The 18,583-nt window shown below is 30.7% G+C and overlaps 1 protein-coding gene across 1 annotated transcript in view; it reads right to left on the bottom strand.

The window, feature by feature from the left end:
* The window catches only part of LOC123664436 (filamin-A), a 114,336-nt gene extending 99,475 nt beyond the window's left edge, over positions 1 to 14,861 (bottom strand). Inside the window, exon 1 of the mRNA XM_045598981.1 lies at positions 14,635 to 14,861. The gene's annotated coding sequence lies outside the window, so the exon portion shown is untranslated. The remainder of the gene's footprint in view (positions 1 to 14,634) is intronic.
* Between the last annotated feature and the right edge of the window lie 3,722 nt (positions 14,862 to 18,583).

Here is an 18,583-nt window from a genome sequence, read left to right as displayed (position 1 = left end):
ACACACACGCGCATATTATTTTGTTGATTGTCAAAGTCTGTAGTCAAATTATTATTTTTAAAGGTTTGTTACTTTCATTATTTTTTGGTTTTTTAATTTAAAATTTTTATTATGGTCAAATTTCGACCGCTGGGCGACCACTAGTTTAGGTAATTGTCTTAGAACTTCAATATAGACAGAGACCCCTCTAATATTCGACACATAGTTCCATCATTCTTCATCTCGCAATTTTCGTGTTTTATCGTCTTGTACATATTTATTTAGGCTGTTTACTTAATTATATTACCTTACACGTATACGTAAAGCTTTAGTGCTTTAGTTATCTGTTTACTTTCTGTTAATTTTTGAATAAAAGTTCTTACTTACCTAATATAATTATAATTAAAGATAATCAAATTGAATTTCCATAATTTATGTTAATTAGATAAACATATAAAAAGCTATGATATTATTCGACTGTAAAATGCCAAACTAATTATTAATTTAATACGTGTAATTAAACCAAAGAGGTAGACTTTATAAATTAATTTAGTTTACAGCAAAATTATTATAAATATGTTTCAGTGACCAATTAAAAAAGGATTTTATGTTAATGATAAATAATTAAAAGTTACGACATTATTTAAAATAAATTAACATTATTAGCTTTTAATTATAAACAATAAAGTAGCCTCCGCTTTCAAGCACGTTGAGCTATCGGTCCCGGTTGTTACCATGCACACCTGACAGCGATACTCATAGTAGGGAATATATCCGCCAACCTGCATTGGACAAGCGTGGTGAATTAAGCTCTGATCCTTCACCTACATGGGGAAAGAGGCCTATGCCCAGCAGTGGGGTATACAGGCTGAAGCCTAACGTAAACGTAGCTCCGCTTTCAAACTTTTATAATTTATTGACGAATATTTAATTAAAAATTATACACATGCATAATTTTTGGCAAACAGGCATAGTTATCCTATCGACAGCTTTATTTGGTTTTTATAGTTTTTAGTGCTGTTAAAAATTAGAAGTTCCTGGTAAAAATTAGAAGAAAAAAGAAAGGTTTAAATGTGTATTGTGGTTAAAAGAAACTCTTAGTATGGATTCCCTTCCATCCCAAGGGAAAAAAAAGTGGAAGGCTAACAAAAAGATGATTCGATGACAACAAAGAAATAAAAGAAGATGAATGGCGCGTTACAGCAAAAGACAGGAATTTATGGCTGAAACGGAGGAGATTTTTTAGCAAAGACGTTTTTTTAATAAACAAGAATAATAATAAATTACATATATGCGGTACGTACGATTAGAAAAATTGTCTGCTTATGAACTGATGCTGATAGAGAAAAAGATCAACTTCTTCATTCAAATATAATTAAAAAGTATATTTGAACGGTAATTTGACATTACTATTGTGAACCACTGATTCAGAGAGTAGATTCTACAGTAAGGAACTGGCAAAATACTCCATGCTCTTTTAAATCCCAATAATATTGCGAATTTATAATTGCGAAACGTTCTCGACGTTTCGCAATAATTATGACTAGCCCGGCGCAGTTTGTGGTGACCCTGCTTTCTGCTCCGGGGATTGTGGGTTTGATTCCTACCCCGAGTCTAGGTGTAATATATATATAAAACTGTTATTATTTATATGTATGTTTATAAAAGAAAAGAAATGTAGCTATAGCAGTCGACTGTTACCTTTAACACAAGCATTAAGTTGCTTACTTTAGAAACATTAAATATAAAAAAAAATATTATAAATTAGGTCCAAACAGTGACATGTCGTGCATGAAAGTAACAAAACTAAACCCACGTATAACTTGATTATTTATGTTATCTTTTACAAAGCAATATTATTTAGCTATTAAAGATTATTTATTTTTTTGATTTATTTATTTGATTTATTTGGCCGAAATATCACGATGTGAATCACTCACTGTTCCTTTAACAAAATTTACAGGATGTGGATGTACATGTTAAATTACAATAAAAACAGCATTAGGATGTTCAATTTTTATTTTGTAATTATATGATATTTCACTAAAATTAAAACAATTTTATCGTCGCGGTAATTGACAAAACATTTAAGAAAATTTTAAAAAGCCTCCTTTTTCTAAGATGGATAAGGGTAAAGCTGTCACCCGTCCGGGTTTCTCTGGATGTCCAGTACGTGGGACGTTCGAGGCCGTCCGAAAAGGTTTTAAAAAGGGTCCGTGTAAAAAAGTCTGACACTTTTGTGTCCCCTGAAACCCAATTAAATTAAAAACAAATTCCCAAATACAATAAATTAAAGCAAGATAAACCTAATTTGAAGTAATTGTTCGGTATTAAAAGTTTAGTACGGTTTTAACTTTCGGTAAAGGTCATTTGGAAATCGCGTTTATGTACCGTTCTTAGATCAGTAATAGATAAGAAATTGACTTCTATTTCTGGAGTTATTCTACGAACGTTGTTTATATTCGTGTCACGTAGAATCTTATCACGTGGATTTAAATTAGGTTTCCCTGTTATATTGCTCTGAGTCTAGACATAAATCGAAATGCAAACACAGGCTTACCCTTGATTTATTTTGATAAAATTTTAATTTATATATTGTTTTTCTTTAACTTTAAAAGTATAAACACAAATAATATTTACAAAGTTGGTTAGACCAGAATAATTTTTTTTAAACCAAAAATAATGTATCTAGAAATTTATTACCTACCGTAGAAGATTTTTTTTAAAATTAGAATAATATGAAAATAACAGGAATGTAAGGGATTTACAAAAAGGATATGTATGTTTCAAGCTTTTATAAGTAATATCGATTTGAATTACTTGGTAACAATGTAGATACATCTTAATAATAGTGCTTTTTATATAAAAGCAAAGTTAATTAATCAAAATCAAAATCAATAATAACTTTATTTAAATAGGCCCCAAGAACACTTCAGAATCTTCATTTTACAAATTGAAATTTTAAGGTGGTTATTATTTTTTTTAAAGTAAAGCTACCACCGATTCGGAATGTAGACTGCATAGAAGAATCGGCAAAAAGCGCCGCAGTTTTTTAAGTGTTTTGATTACAAATTTATTTAAATCTAGCTTTTACCCGCGGCTTTGCTCGCACTGAATTTTTTATTAAAAAGTATTCTATGTTGGCCCAACCTACCCGCCTGCCCAGCGTGGTGACTATGGGTAAAACAAATGAGTTGAGGCCTATGTCCAGCAGTGGACTGCGATACGCTGAAGTAGTGATCCTATGCTACTTCTAATACCTCACAGAATATGTATACCAAGTTTCGTGATGATCGGTTAAGTGGTTTTCGCGTTAAAGCGTAACAAGCAAACTTACATTCACATTTATAATATTAATAGAGATTAGATCATTAATAGTAATATTTACTGCGAAATTACAACCTAAAATAACAAAGGAAATAATTTGAAAACTACGAATATAAATAATGAATAATACATTACTTCATACGCGGTAAAATCCACAAAGCGTTACGGTTACAAACATAGTTGTGAGCAATAGTTAGTTATGAATATATTAGTATGTACTTAAACACGTCTTCTACGCAGTACCAAAGCGGTAGTGTTTAGAAGCCTGCTGCCCTGTGTGATTCTTAATTATTTATGTAATTAGGTGGGTGTGTATAATATACTAGATACCTATAGTGGCCTGTCTATTATTGTCTTGTTTTGTACTAGCTTTTAAACTATTCGATTTTAACTGTTCAGTTTTATCCCGTTAAAATATAACCTATGTCGCTGAAACAGGTTAAAGGATTCTTAAAATCAGTCTGTACAAACACAAAAATTTAACCGTTCCTCTTTACAATATTAGAAGATGTAAATTTACGGCTTTAGTAAGGCATTTATTCTACTAAAAAACAATATACAAACATTCCATTTGTCTTCGTTTTATTTTATTTTTATATTTTATTTATTTAAATAGGACACCAGCAGTACATGCATGATAACATTTTTGTAATAGAAAATGCAAATTAATTCGGATGTGTGCACCTTTGTAGGTGACACAGCATTCACATGTCAAAGCTAGTCAGATAATAATTATATTATTTTTTAAATATATTTATTGTTTATATTATTATTACTTTTGACGCTGAAATGAATTCATTTCTCGACGTACGCGACTTGGTAGAGGAGGATTTTAAGTATGATGCAATGAAACGAAGTTCATTATACGAATATGTATGCTTTATTATTATGTTATCTATTAAAGGAGGTAAAATATAAAAGGAAAAGAAAAATGTAAACGAATAGTTATATTAAGCAATTATAGTTATGACTAGCCCGTTGGCGCAGTTTGTAGTGACCCTGCTTTCTGCACGAGGTTTGTGGGTTCGGTTCCCACCCCGAGTGCAATATAAATATTTGTTTGTGTTTTTATATATGTATTATTTATAAGTAAGTTTATCGAAAAAAAAATATGTAGCTACCAGTCGGCTGTTACCTAAACACAAGCATTAAGTTGCTCACTTTAGGAACAGACGACCGTGTGTGTATTGTGTAGATATTTAGAGTATTTTAGTCTGCTATAAACATATAAGCTACATATATGTTTAAAAAAGTATTTTGATTGGCTATTTTCTTTATTTTACATGTGACTTTTAAATTAATGTATATAAAATTAACAAAGATACCCAGTGTGGCATATATGTAAATGAAAGTGTATCTTTCCTGTTAAGGGGAACGAGTAAGCTTTAGCGCGACGCTGTTTTGATGCGAGCAATCTGAGAATAGTGATTGAAATATATAGTCTTATCCTTCGAATTATTTTCTTTTATCGTAAATTTTATTAGACTTAAGTATAAGAATTTAATTAATATTGTAGACATTCGCGATTCGATTAATAATACTATTACGTAATAACACGAATCCCAACTTAATATATACCTATTTAGTGTTTTTTAAGTTTTGGATTTTAGAAAATCGAATTTTTTAAAGTTAACCATACTATATAACGTGTTTAACTTAAAATCATTTTGCATATAACTAAATAATGTCAGAAAAAACACTTTTTGAACGATCATGGTGTAATTAGAAAATTGTCTACGTAACTAAGTAGTCTCTTAATCTATTTAGATTTTAATTAATTAGTTGAGCATCTTTTTTAAAGAGTTATATTGATAAATTGTCTGTGAGACTTTAAACTACAACGCATTGAAATACTATTAATGTTATAAGTGAATAACTAAATATTGTCATAATTGGTAAATCAATAGTATAACTGGATGCCTACTTATTTTTATACGCATTTTAAGTATTAAAATAACGCTAACCGAGTAATGTCATCTATATATAAAAATGAATGTTTGTCTGTATATCCTTTATAGAATCGTAAACTATGTATTTGATCATGTCATGATCTTCAGCAAAGTGTTGTGCAAGAGCCTACAAAGGTTTCTGAGTCGGTACGGCCAAAAAAAAATTCTAGCAACGCGCGCAGGGTTCAGCTTGTGATATATATTTTATAGAGTTAGGGTTATAGCTGTATGTAAAGAAATCTTAATTATAGTAAGTTATTTTCACCTCTACCTGATCTAGAACAGTGTTTCATTGATGCCGGCTGAAGGATATACCTATTTGTATTTGCACAAATTCTTTTTTCTGGTCTTGGTATATAGATCTCCAAGATCTTTTCTAGTTCAGCCTCGAAAGGTCCGCAAGGCTTTGGTTACTATCATAAAATGTTACAAGAGTAGGAACAATATATATATATATATATATATAGAGTGCGAAATCCATCTCCTATACAACAGCAGAGACGTATAACTGATTAATCTTAAATCTTCTTCCATTTAAAAGGAGAGGTCTTCGCTGTAAGATATTTTAGATAGTTTCACTTCTACTAAGTAACTTTAATCATGAAATTTGTAACTTCCTTTCGTCTCGCTAATTGAAATAAATAAAGAGGATAATGGCAACCACAATTTAAAAAATAATCACGCCAACACCATCGTTTTTAAATATGTGATTTAAATATATATACATATACATATACATATACACAGAGACACACACACACACACAAACACACACACACACACACACACACACACACACATATATATATATATATATATATATATATATATATAGTGTTTATTACTCTCTACTCGTTAAACTCACACCTAGCCAGCAGTTATTTAGTTAATTCATTCCTCTGTACTCACTTTGCTGCCACATACAGTACAGTATACGCACTCTGTGAACAAGTAACACTACTATAACTCTTGATTAAGAATTGATGTATTTTGGTTTTTATAACGAGATCATTTACATTCTCCGGATACATTGAACTATAAACATTAGTTTACATGCCCACTATGAATTTAAGAAAACTAATTTTTCATTGATTTCACAATAATGCATAAGTAATAAACTATTTTCCGTATTTTCTATGTTACATATTTTACATAGTTGAGGTTAAATTTTGGTTTCGAAGATAAGGACCACAACTTAACTTCAAAAGACGAGAAACTACATTTAAGAGATGCATCTGGTGTTTCTCAAAAATCTAAAACTATTTAAATGACTGTTCGTCTACCACAGCTGTAATTAAGTATTGAAGAACTCTGTACGAGTTTCGTTTTTACCACTATTTCGGAACTCTGAAAACGTAAGCTTTCAAAATAAAAATAAAAATATAGAAGTTTATTGAAACAAACAAAAAAAAAAGATTTTTAATTGTTCCTGTTTTCTAAGTGTCCAGTCCAAAAAATGTATTATAATTTTTATCCATCGTTATTAAGGTACAATTTAATAAAGTTAGTAAATACAAACTTCAGCCGGTCAGTTTGTTTACTTTCAGTTCGTTTACAACTAGATAGGATTTTTAATTTTATGAGCTTTTGATAGTCAACCTTTTTACCACAATTTCACGTAGATTAAATATACAAAAAAAAAAAAAATTGAAAAAAAAATTGAAAAATGTGGCGGTTTGCGGATTCGATTCCTGCTCGGGATGAATATTTATATTTGTACAAATATTTATTTCCAGTTTGGATGTCTGTCCTTATGGATTTCCCTATCGTGCCTCGGAAAGCACGTTAAGCTATCAGTCCCGGTTGACATCATAAATACTCGATAGCGATCGTTACTCGTACGTAGGGAATATATCCACCAATTCACAGTGGACAAACGTAGTGGATTAAGCTCCAATCCTTGTCCTACATAAAGAAGTCTATGCCCAATAATGGCATGTTACAGGCTGAATCGTAAATTATTAAGCCGAAAGAGGTTCTATAAGAGAGCTTGTACTTTACTAAAGTTTCGAGAACAAAAAAATTATCTTTACTGCTTTTTAAAAATAGAAAAGTTGCTATTCTAGTACTTCTATTTCTATTATTTTTAAGAAAATTATTTAAAATGATATAAGTACAATCTCAGAGTACACTACGATTTTTATAGTGAATAAACAGATTTACTGAAGGTCGCTTTAAAACGGAAGCGGTAGTAGCGCTTCGTCTCCTCGCAGTTAAATCTACATTTCGAGACAGCGATCGTTTAAAACTATAATAATAATCATTTTTATTAAGTTAATAACTTACACAAATATTATTAAATGGAGCGTAAAAAAAACTACTCGAATAAAGGATTTTTTTTTGGGTGTACCGACTTAATAACTGTCGATTCATTATTAGGTTAAAGTTGGCTAACTGACCAAAACCACTTTATTTTATTATTTTATTGCCGTGTGAGTTAAGTATGCGAAGAAATGCAATTCTCAGTATACAAAATTTCGATGATTCATCAGTCGCTTAAAAGTAAACGAGTATATTGTTCTTTTTTCGCTGATCGAGCAGACCTTTGGGTCTTATTGACCAGTTCCTCGAAAACCAGTTGTAAACGAGTCCAGGCTGAAGTTTGTATTTACTAATTTTTGAAACCAAGGTTTAAACTATAGTTTGAATCCAAAGTCCGTTTACATATATTTTGCGGTAAATATTTTGTTTATAATATTTTATTTATTTATTTATTTATTTATTTATTACTTCTTGCATACATAATTATAATCAAACACTGTTACGTAGTAAAAAAAAAAAGAAAAAAAAAACAACAGAACAGAAATGAAATTACACAAAAGGTAGTTACAATGACAGCATGCAAAGGCGGTCTTATTGCTTTAAGCAATCTCTTCCAGACAACCCCAGGTAAAAGGATATTTATAATAGATATATTTTAATGTTTTTAAGAATATTTGCTTTCAAAAGCATTGTTTATAACATTAACAATAAAAAAAACTTGTGTAATAAAATTTATATTTTACAAAATAACTAAATCTAATATATAAAATTCTCGTGTCGCGGTGTTTGTAGTTAAACTCCTCTGAAACGGCTGGACCGATTCTTATGAAATTTTGTATGCATATCGGGTAGGTCTGAGAATCGGCCAACATCTATTTTTCATTCCCCTAAGTTAGAAGGGGGAGGGGGGATTGAGAAGGTTAATGTTTTATGGCAAAACAACGTTTGTGGGGTCAGTTAGTAATATATAAAATATATTTATTGAATATTATAAATTCAATTTGACAGTGCTAAATACAATTACAATTGTAATATTTTGATTGTATTTAACGCCGTGAACTTGCATCTAGTATATCTAAAGGACTAAAATTTTAAATAAAATTATTCATCTAAACAGTAATTTCAAACTTGGAGGAAGGAAGTGATCTGTCGACTGCGATCATGTATATTAATTACATGGCGATAATTGCGTCTCCTCAACTGCGTTTTAAATGCAATGTTTGTTTCCTTTCATGATAATAATGAATTTATTTCTTGTAAAAGTTTTACTTATACTCAATGTACTAGGTATGATAAAACCGTGACGTTTCCGTGGTACTTAAAATTTGAAAATATTTTTATGTATTGGCTACTATATTAAAAAAAAAAAAAACATCTAAGAGGCTTAGTTGTTGAACTCTTAGAACACTAATTATAACATGATATTAATAATCTAACTACTTCTGGAATTAGTTTTATAACAATACAATATTAAAAAATAAAATAAGGTTACAATACCTATTTGCTTTATAACGTGAACTTAACCTAGTCATTGTTATCTAGTGTGATACAATCGTAGATTAGTTTAAAATATTTTGGTATACTCAATATTTTTAATAAATCAACTTGCTCAGTCTCAGATTTCTATAACGCATTATATCACTATTTCTGGGCCTAAAATAGGCGTTACAGTTGTATATTTAATGCTAACTATTTTTGAAGCTCAATAACAATATTCAATAAGATTAACTATGTAATTAAATTAAATACCTGTTGAAATATGCTCATACTACCTGAAAAATATAACCGTTTTATAATTTTATTAATTCTAAAGTTCGTAAAAATTTATCATTATATCTGAGACTTTCGGACTAAATTTGTTACAAACATTATAAATATCATATCAAAAATACCGACCGTTCCAGCTGGGATCGACCCCGCACCTCCGACATGACATTAAAAACGTTTATAATTTCTTCAGGTGTAGGTATTACACAAAAAATAAAATAAAATAATACAAAAAAATTAAATTTGTTATGTAAGATACAATGAGGTTGAAGAAATGTTAGTGATAACTGAATTTTAGTACATTTTTTTTTTACTTTGTCATTATTATTTTAAAGTATTTCACGAAATTTATGTGTATACGTCCTCCGGCCCATTGGACCGACGATCTACATAAGATTGCCGGTGTAGGCTGGATGAGGATTCAGGATGTCTGGCGCGAACTTGGGGAGGCCTTTGTCTAGCAGTGGCCTGCAATAGGCTGAGCTGGTTGACTGATGTGTATACCGTAAAGCGGTCTCTTATAAACTTTTTCCCGCAATTCGGAAGAGGAACGAAGCAAAACTAATTAAACGCACATTATAGATAATGGAGATACACGTTTAGAATTAATAAGAATATGAATTATGGTGAACCACCGCTAAATTTATTGTATAATTTTTATTTTTAACGAGGGTCCGTAACGACGCGACGTGCTTCGTGCTTCGCTGCCTCCAATAATGTGTGAAACCGTCGGCGCAGAAAGATATATCTATGTTCGTACAAGATATAGACTACACATTTTCATACGCTCGAAGTAAATATTTTTGCAACCACTTATTATTGAACATTAATATGACTATTATTATTGATTTCCTATTGACAGTCGTAGCTATTAACTTTGTAAAATTGTGTGGGTGAATGATACTTGTTCGAGCATTATTTGTTCAAAGTATGTTCTTCATATTGCGTGGTTACATGTTTATGACTTACTACAAAGTATGATGTTTTTATTTTATTACTACAAAGTATGATGTTGTTGATTTGTGATGGCGAGATATTAAGTAATATTCAAAACAGGTTTCCCGTTTTAAAGAAATCGTTTAAAAGAGAAGATATGATGCATTTTATGATATATATATATATATATTGATTTTTATTTTATTTATAATTCATTAATAACATTTCAGCGATACATTTCAAAGCAAGCAAATGCTTGTTTCGATTAACAAACCTTTATAATTTTATTAAATACTAGCGACCCGCCCCGACTTCGCACGGTTCCAAAAACTATCAGTGTTCCTCTACTATGTTATGAATGTATTATACATATTAACGTTCGTCTGCAATCATTCTATTTACTAAAGAAAACCGCATCAAAAGCCGTTGCGTAGTTTTAAAGATCTAAGCAATACAGCGGGAACTGACTTTGTTAAAGTAACATGCTGTGTAATGATCAAGCAAACGCAATGATTGTGAATGACTTTGTGGATTGCTTCAAAATATTTTATTACTAAATAATATATATATATATATATATATATATATATATATATATATATATATACATGCTTTTTATAATGCATCATTTTTAGTTTTTACACTGATTACACGATTTTAACTGTTCCGTTGTCCATTAAAATAGTCTATATTTCCACACAGGTCACTCAGTGATAAAGTGGAATTCTTGTATTGAAATAAGTTTTAAAATTGATCCAGCAGTTGTTAAATTTATCTATCACAATCAAACAGAAAATCAAGTCTTTCCTCCTTACAATTTTAGTATAGAACTATAGATATAGATTAAATTATGTCTAATTAATAGCATGTATGTATATATGAACTACTGCGTATTATTATTGCCTACATGTGTAAAGCGAAGCTAATGGCATATCTCAATGATTCATCAAGTTATTATTTTTTAGATACGACGTTATTACGATTAAAACACTAATTTGTAACTTGACTATACATAAGCGTTCGAGCGTTACTTCAGACAATACAACGAACAAAAAATTATAGTAACGCAGAAGCCTTATTAGTTTTTATATTAATTTATTAATAACAATATTTTTTATTCGCACACAGCCACTACACAGCTAATATCATCTACACTAATACGATAAAGTGGAGGGATTTCTTAGTTCATTCATTCATAGTAGTGCAAATTTAAATTTTTGAATCGTCACGAAGTATTAAATCTCAAAAAATTTTAGGGCCATTCAATGCCATATTTACAACTAGGACTCCGATACCAGTCTATTTGAAACATATTGTAGGCAATATTAAAGTGCCTTTGAAAATATTTTAAGAAATATTCAAAAATTTCACACGTTTGAGTCACAATGTTACCCCTAAGTAAAAGATTTTTATCTACGCGTGATAAATACCGATCTGTTACTAAGCGATCTTATTTCAACTATTAGGAAATTACGAATTGTGTTTTCGAATGCTTTCTTTTTGGTCGAAAATGAAGATTATAATATGTTTATTTATAAAAAATACTTAAAGGAACCTTTTGAAGAAGGATTTATAAATTTTAAACTCTCGTAAAAAAGAGGCTTACCTATTGTAAGATCGTTGAACGATCATCTATTTTCAACTTTTTTTTTAAACATTATTTTTAAGCATAGAATAGATGTAATCCCAGTTAAACAATAAAATAAAAGAAAACTTATACTCTTGCAAATCAGTGAAATCAATACTCTAGGAATTTTTACATTAATAAAAACCTACGAAGATGATAATAATTATATGAACGATTAATCTGTGTGAATATATTACGAAAGTACTGCTCAAACGATTTGGCCAACATATTTTTGTTGAATTTATAATTCTTATATAAATAAAGTTTTTAAGCAATTATTTATTCAATTTGTTCGATTTCATTTAGACGTTATAATTAGAAGGGTTATAATAGTTCGGATTTTGAATTAAAGTTTTAAGACAAATTTAAAATCCTCTTAAAAGGAAAATCTTACATTAAATTCATAGTATGTTAAACGTTACAGGCATGTGACCAATCAATAAATAGTTGGATGTCTAAAAGCATCGCGATAATATTGATGTATTTAACACCTAATCCCAATTAACGTTTTGATAGCCTTTTATTTTCGTCCAACGCTTCGACATTTTCAAACTTGTCGTTTAAATAAAAGGTAAAACAAGAACAAAAGGTATTCAGAACGAAAGCTTAATTTAGCTACCTTATAACTTAGTAGGTAAATAGTTTACTAACAATATTGAGGTATGTTTGGGTATGGTATTTTAAATACTTTTGTTGTTTTAGGGTTGTCTAAGGGTTAATTTTAAAATACATTATAATCTCAACTATACCGAACAATCTCTTTCGTGTCTTCTTCATTCCACGTGATATAAATGAAATCATCTTATTTGCTTTTATATGTCAATTTTATTCATATAATAATAAGAAACGAAAACGAGCAACGTAAACAATTTTTTACACAGTTGTAGAATTGTAGGTCGAATTCGACAACAAATTATATGTCAAATAAATACTTCTTAAAGTGTTATGTAATCCTCGCCATACTTAACATACTAACTTTCTGTCCGTGGGCTCGTCTGCGTGAATAACTCTCGTTAAAATATAGCCTATGTAAGTCAGTGACAACATAGCCTTATATTGATATAGTAAGTATTTAAATCGACCACGATCACGATCAGTTGATATATCCAATATAAAGAAAAAAGTGTTTTATTTATAATATAATTATTTTAAAAAAATACTCGATACTAACAAACCAACTTAACTTGTAAACTAACATTTTCTGGAAGAAATAAAAGGCTTTTTTATTTTTATTTTTATTTTTATTTTTATTTTTTATTTTATTTATTTACATTAATGAGAGATTTTGTGAAATAAATAATCAACAAATCATCTAAAACTTAGTCGAAAAGATTTTCGTAACTTGATTTTTTTTACGGAATCGTTTTAGAAACACCGTTTTCTCGCGAGGGTTTTATAAAGGAATTAGGAGCGGGTGAATTCCAATTTACGTGTAAAAACCGTACAAAACGTAGGTAACAAATAGACATATGTTGAAGGGTTGGTACCATTTTTCTATGTCTATGTTCACCAGTGGACTGCGATAGGCTGAAATGATGTTGAAGGGTACTGAATTTTAACAAACTGTAAGTTTTCCAATTGCTAACTGAAATCTCTTCCTCACTTTAAGGGAAAAGATAAGATTTAGAGGTACCATTAAACTAATCCAAGGAGAAGAGATTAAGTCGCCAACTTAATCCAACACAGAATGGTGTGAAAAACACACACACACACACACACATACGCACGCTCGGATGTACGCACGCACGCACGCACACACGGGAGTAGTGACTCTTTGGTTTATTTTCAGATTTCAGATCTTAGTGAATATTTAAACAATTTGAGTGTCAACAAAGACCCCAATACACATACATATAACCCATGCGTTGCCAAACAATTTTTAAAAGTTTGAAAATATTTCGTACCTAGTTTAAATCGTTTTGTATGGTCAATGAGACCATCGTTTTGTTAGTTTAATACAAAGTATGTAAACTTCCAAGATTTGTTATTTATTTTATTAGACATACATACGAGTATGTACATACGTATATTAATATTGGATAATTATCAATATTTAATTACTTTGGTCATAAAATATGTTTTATTATTATTATTATGATTTGTTTTTTTTAATTTTTTATCTATAAATAAGTAGTTTTTAATTTATGGAGTATAAATATGTATGATAAATTTCGAAACAATGCGAAAAAAATTATATATTATTAAATAAAATGGGTAATTGTATTAGGTAGATTGCTTTTGACCATAAACACTATTATTTCATTTTAGTTTGTTAATTTATCTACAAAGAAAATAAAAGTGTGTTTAATAATTACTAAAAGCCATAATAAAATAACTATTGAGATAAATAGTGGTTTTTATGATTACAATAATTCTACGTATAGCTTTAAATTTATAAAGTTTAAACAATTCTCGCAACCTTAGACACGTGTACTGTAGGCGGAGTGCGAACATATCACAGGTGATGTCATTAACTCTACACTGTACAATCTTTGTCACCCTTATTACTCGAAAAGGCTTTCAACACTACAAAGACTATTGACACACTGCTCTATTTTTGTTTCGTTATGCAAGCGAAGGAATGCTCGCAACCGGTCGTCCATACTTACTATCCTGTCCATTCATAATCATTAAATAAACCACACTATTATTCTTCGTTATTTTGTTAAAAATAATACACACATAACTATTATAACTGTTATGACTGTTGCACGGACTGACTCGTAAATGCCCTTGTAAATTATATACTCGTGTTAAATGTTTAAATTAAATAATAGCACTGTTTACCTTATTCTAATAGAAATATCACAACAGTCATTTCAATCACTTCATCGTAGTGTCACTGTTATAACATACAAATAACTTTGAATCGATATTTTATAAACAGTCCGTAGAGCTATGCGCGTACGATCGCACGGTATGCGCAGGCGAGGCACTATCTGAGGAGTGACGGAGGCGCAGGTTGCGGCGGAAGGTCCCCCCACCGCACTGACAAGGCTGCCCCAACGCAATGGCATTCCATCTGTGACGACAACGTGCCCATTTAAGTCTTTGGATATGGTTGACGGCCACAGCGGCCATATGGTGTCTTGCATTCGGTGCGATTACGTTTTTCAATGGGAATCTGTAATGGTGGTAAATTGCTTCAAGGTGTGGGATAATGACGCTAGATGGGCTCGTTGCAAGGCTTCCTGCAGTGACGCTAACTCTAATCATCGCCTTTATATATACATATATAAATAATAAATAATCAGAGAATACAACATTAAGTACGATTTTAATTTTAATAAAAATAAGAAATTATATATACTTGTTATAATTTTACATCATAATTACGAAAATTAAAATAATTACACTTATTGAACTAAAGCTTAAATAATCTCTGCTCCCTTGTTGGATTTTTTTTTGTTTGACAAACAATTTTATTATTTAGTTTGGACAGATTTAAAAACAGGCAAATGTATTCGTAATTAACGTCGTCATTAATTAATAATACAACCCTTCGCAAATGTGTTCTGCTATTTATGGAAAAGTTAAATTGTATTCAAAGGTCGCCTAAGGCTTTATTTGATAAGTATTTAGTCCTGTGATACTAAGAAGGTGAGAATATAGAGACAGTTATTTATTAAATGCTTAAACAAAATTCCGATTAAATTACATTTCACCATATATTTATGATAATACTTGGGTACATCTCAAAATGCATGTATGTGACATTAATTTATCACTGGTTACGATATTTAACAAGGCTAAATTATTAAAAATATAATTACAAAACCAAGCTAATATATTTCTGTCTCCTTAAAATATCCACAAAAACGCAAAAAAAAAATTACAATAATACAAAATAATATAAATAATAATATTAATATATATAACAATCATACATTTTCTATGAATTTTTTTAAGTGTGTACCTACTTATAACGTTCCAAAGGTGATGACGTACTGAGAGCGGAGTCTTGGTATAAGGATTCTATGACAGCATTACCTATGAAAATATTTGTTGTTACTTTTATTTATTTATTACAATAAAGGTTGCTAAAAAACGTAAAATAAGAACAATCGTTCAAAACTGTACAATTGTTTTATAACCAATTACTGCGCTAGTTTCAAGCAACACTGCTTTAATAGACGAATCTTAAGATATTACTTTATATTTTCATTCTATAAATACTACATATAATTTATTTAAATCTCTTACGGACATCCGTGTCGTAAATTCAGCTTTGTGTTTCGACTTAATCTTCCGCTTTGATATTTCATATGGGTTAAAGTGATTCAAGTCAAGCGACACAACGGCCGGGTGCAGAGAATTGTGAGAGTGCCCTAACTCGTGAATAAATTTGAATGGTTGAGCAGACCACGATGACATTTGGCCTACGGACACAGGTGCTGGTTGTCCGTAGCTATAAAAAATGAAGCTTTCCGGGAAATTTCGAGTAATTTTCAAGTAGCACTCTGAAATGGATCCTGTTTTATTGATACTGTGATTTTCTTTTTGTGAATTTTAGATATATATGACTCTATCATGTTCCATAGAACTAATTTTATATATATATATATATATATATATATATATATATATATATATATATATATATATATATATATGTAGTTACTATATATATAGTATTAAGAGATTAAGAAGAGGAGATTTAATAAAAATGTGAATAATCAATGGGGTTAATTTTTTGCTGTTTTTGTTACAATTTTAATCTGTAAATTTTTTGAAATTTCCTATCTATAAGATTGTTTGATTTCGAAACATTCAATTTGGCAAATAGTTGTTTATTTATGAAAACTTTTTTTAAGAAACCCAAAACAGGAATTCCGGTAGAAATTGGCAAAAGTTAGCTTTCAGTTTGAAATGCAGAATATAGAAAAGTTTCATATGAAATTAGATTTCCATCTTAGAGGGCGCAGGTGAGACATTTGAAATAAAATTTTCAATACCTATACGAAAAATGGAATCGTTGCACGACAGATAAATGAAGTTAGCGTACTTTAATGTAAGTCTTTCCAGTTGGAAATATCGACTCTGGCATCACGTCGCATACTGTTTATGTTTACTGATAAATTATACTTTAACACAAAAGTAATACCTTCGCTTCGCTTCAGCCTCTAATATCCAACTGCTGGCATAGGCCTCTTTCCCCGTGTAGGAGAAGAATCGAGCTTTATCCACCACGCTCGCGCTGCTCCAATTTTAGTTGGCGGATATATTCCCTACTATGAGTAACGATCGCTATCTATAACCTATTGAATGCCTAAGGCTAAGTCTTTTAAGGAGCAATCTTTTTAGAATAAAGTAATGTAGTTTAGATGTTTTTAAAATGTATATATAAGTATAGATATATATGTATGTAAATATTTTACAATCTTTTTTCAAAATACGAATTTTTCTGTTTAATTAACAATTTATTTATCTTTCGAAAAAGTAAAATTAATCCGCTCCGATAAAATAAATACATACTGAGAATTATTGTCAATTAGTAAAATATGTCAATTAGTAAAATTAATCATCAATCTGTTTAAAATAAGCCTATGCTGTTTATTTACCAGTGATGTAACAAGCGACAAATCATTTAAGTCGATTGATCGTCGACGCATTTCGATAAAGAATGGAGACTGCAAACAAGTTACATTATTCAAATGACCGGCGCGTTATATAACATTTAATTATACCACATGATATATTTTTACATAACAAAGACATAATTTACTTGTTTAATTAAATACGCCAGTGTAGCCGTAATAGAAGTAGGGGTGACATATAAATGTCTATTTGAATAAAGTGTTTGTGTCCCATCGGAACGCAACTGAAGTTTATTCGTTAAGAACGATTACCGTGGTTGGGAAGCCCGAATAAAGTAATTTAAAATTTAAATATTTTGAAATTAAATATTTTACAATAAAATAAAAATTAGATTTTGATTTTTGAACTTAAAACTTAAAAGAAATTAAATAGTCTTCTTCTTTGCCTGACTCTTTCCCATTTCATTTGGGGTCGGCCCTCCGTATCATGTGCCTCCAGACAACACGATCCTGGGTCTTCTCTTTGGTGACTTGGGCTTGTTTGAGGTTCTTATTTACTATAGCGATCCATGTGATTCGGGGTCTTCCTCGTCCTCGGGGCTTAGTTTTAATATCCAGCACTTTTCTGGTCATGTGGTCAGATGGTCGCCTCATAATGTGTCCGTACCACCGCAGGCGGCTCTCCTGTAGTTTTTCTGGGATAGGTCTTACTTTGAAGGTTCCTCGTATATGTGTGTTTCTGACATGGTCCAGCCTAGTCACACCGCCTGCCCACCTGAGCATCTTCATCTCCGCGCAGTGCAGTTGGTTTTCGTGCTGCTTTTTGAGAGGCCAGCATTCAGCTCCGTATGTCATGGCTGGTCTGACGGCTGTTTTGTATACTCGTCCCTTTATGCGAACGGGCATTCGGCTGTCACATAGCACGCCGGACAGTTCTCTCCATTTCATCCACCCAGTATTTATACGGTGGGTGACATCGGTGTCTATTGACCCATCCCTACTGATGATTGATCCTAGGTACTTGAAATGGTCCACTTCTTTTAGCTGGGTATTCTGAAGAAAGATGGTGTGTTTGCTGTTGACGCCGCTAAAGTTACAATGCATGTACTCGGTCTTCTCTCTGCTTATTCGCAGGCCTGATGTTTTCAGAGCTTCCCTCCACTTTTCCAAAATCTGCTGCAGGCTATTTGCATTTTCAC

This window comes from Melitaea cinxia, chromosome 2 (genome assembly GCF_905220565.1).
Source record: "Melitaea cinxia chromosome 2, ilMelCinx1.1, whole genome shotgun sequence".
Lineage (NCBI taxonomy): Eukaryota > Metazoa > Arthropoda > Insecta > Lepidoptera > Nymphalidae > Melitaea > Melitaea cinxia.
This window is presented reverse-complemented; position numbering and strand designations above follow the sequence as displayed.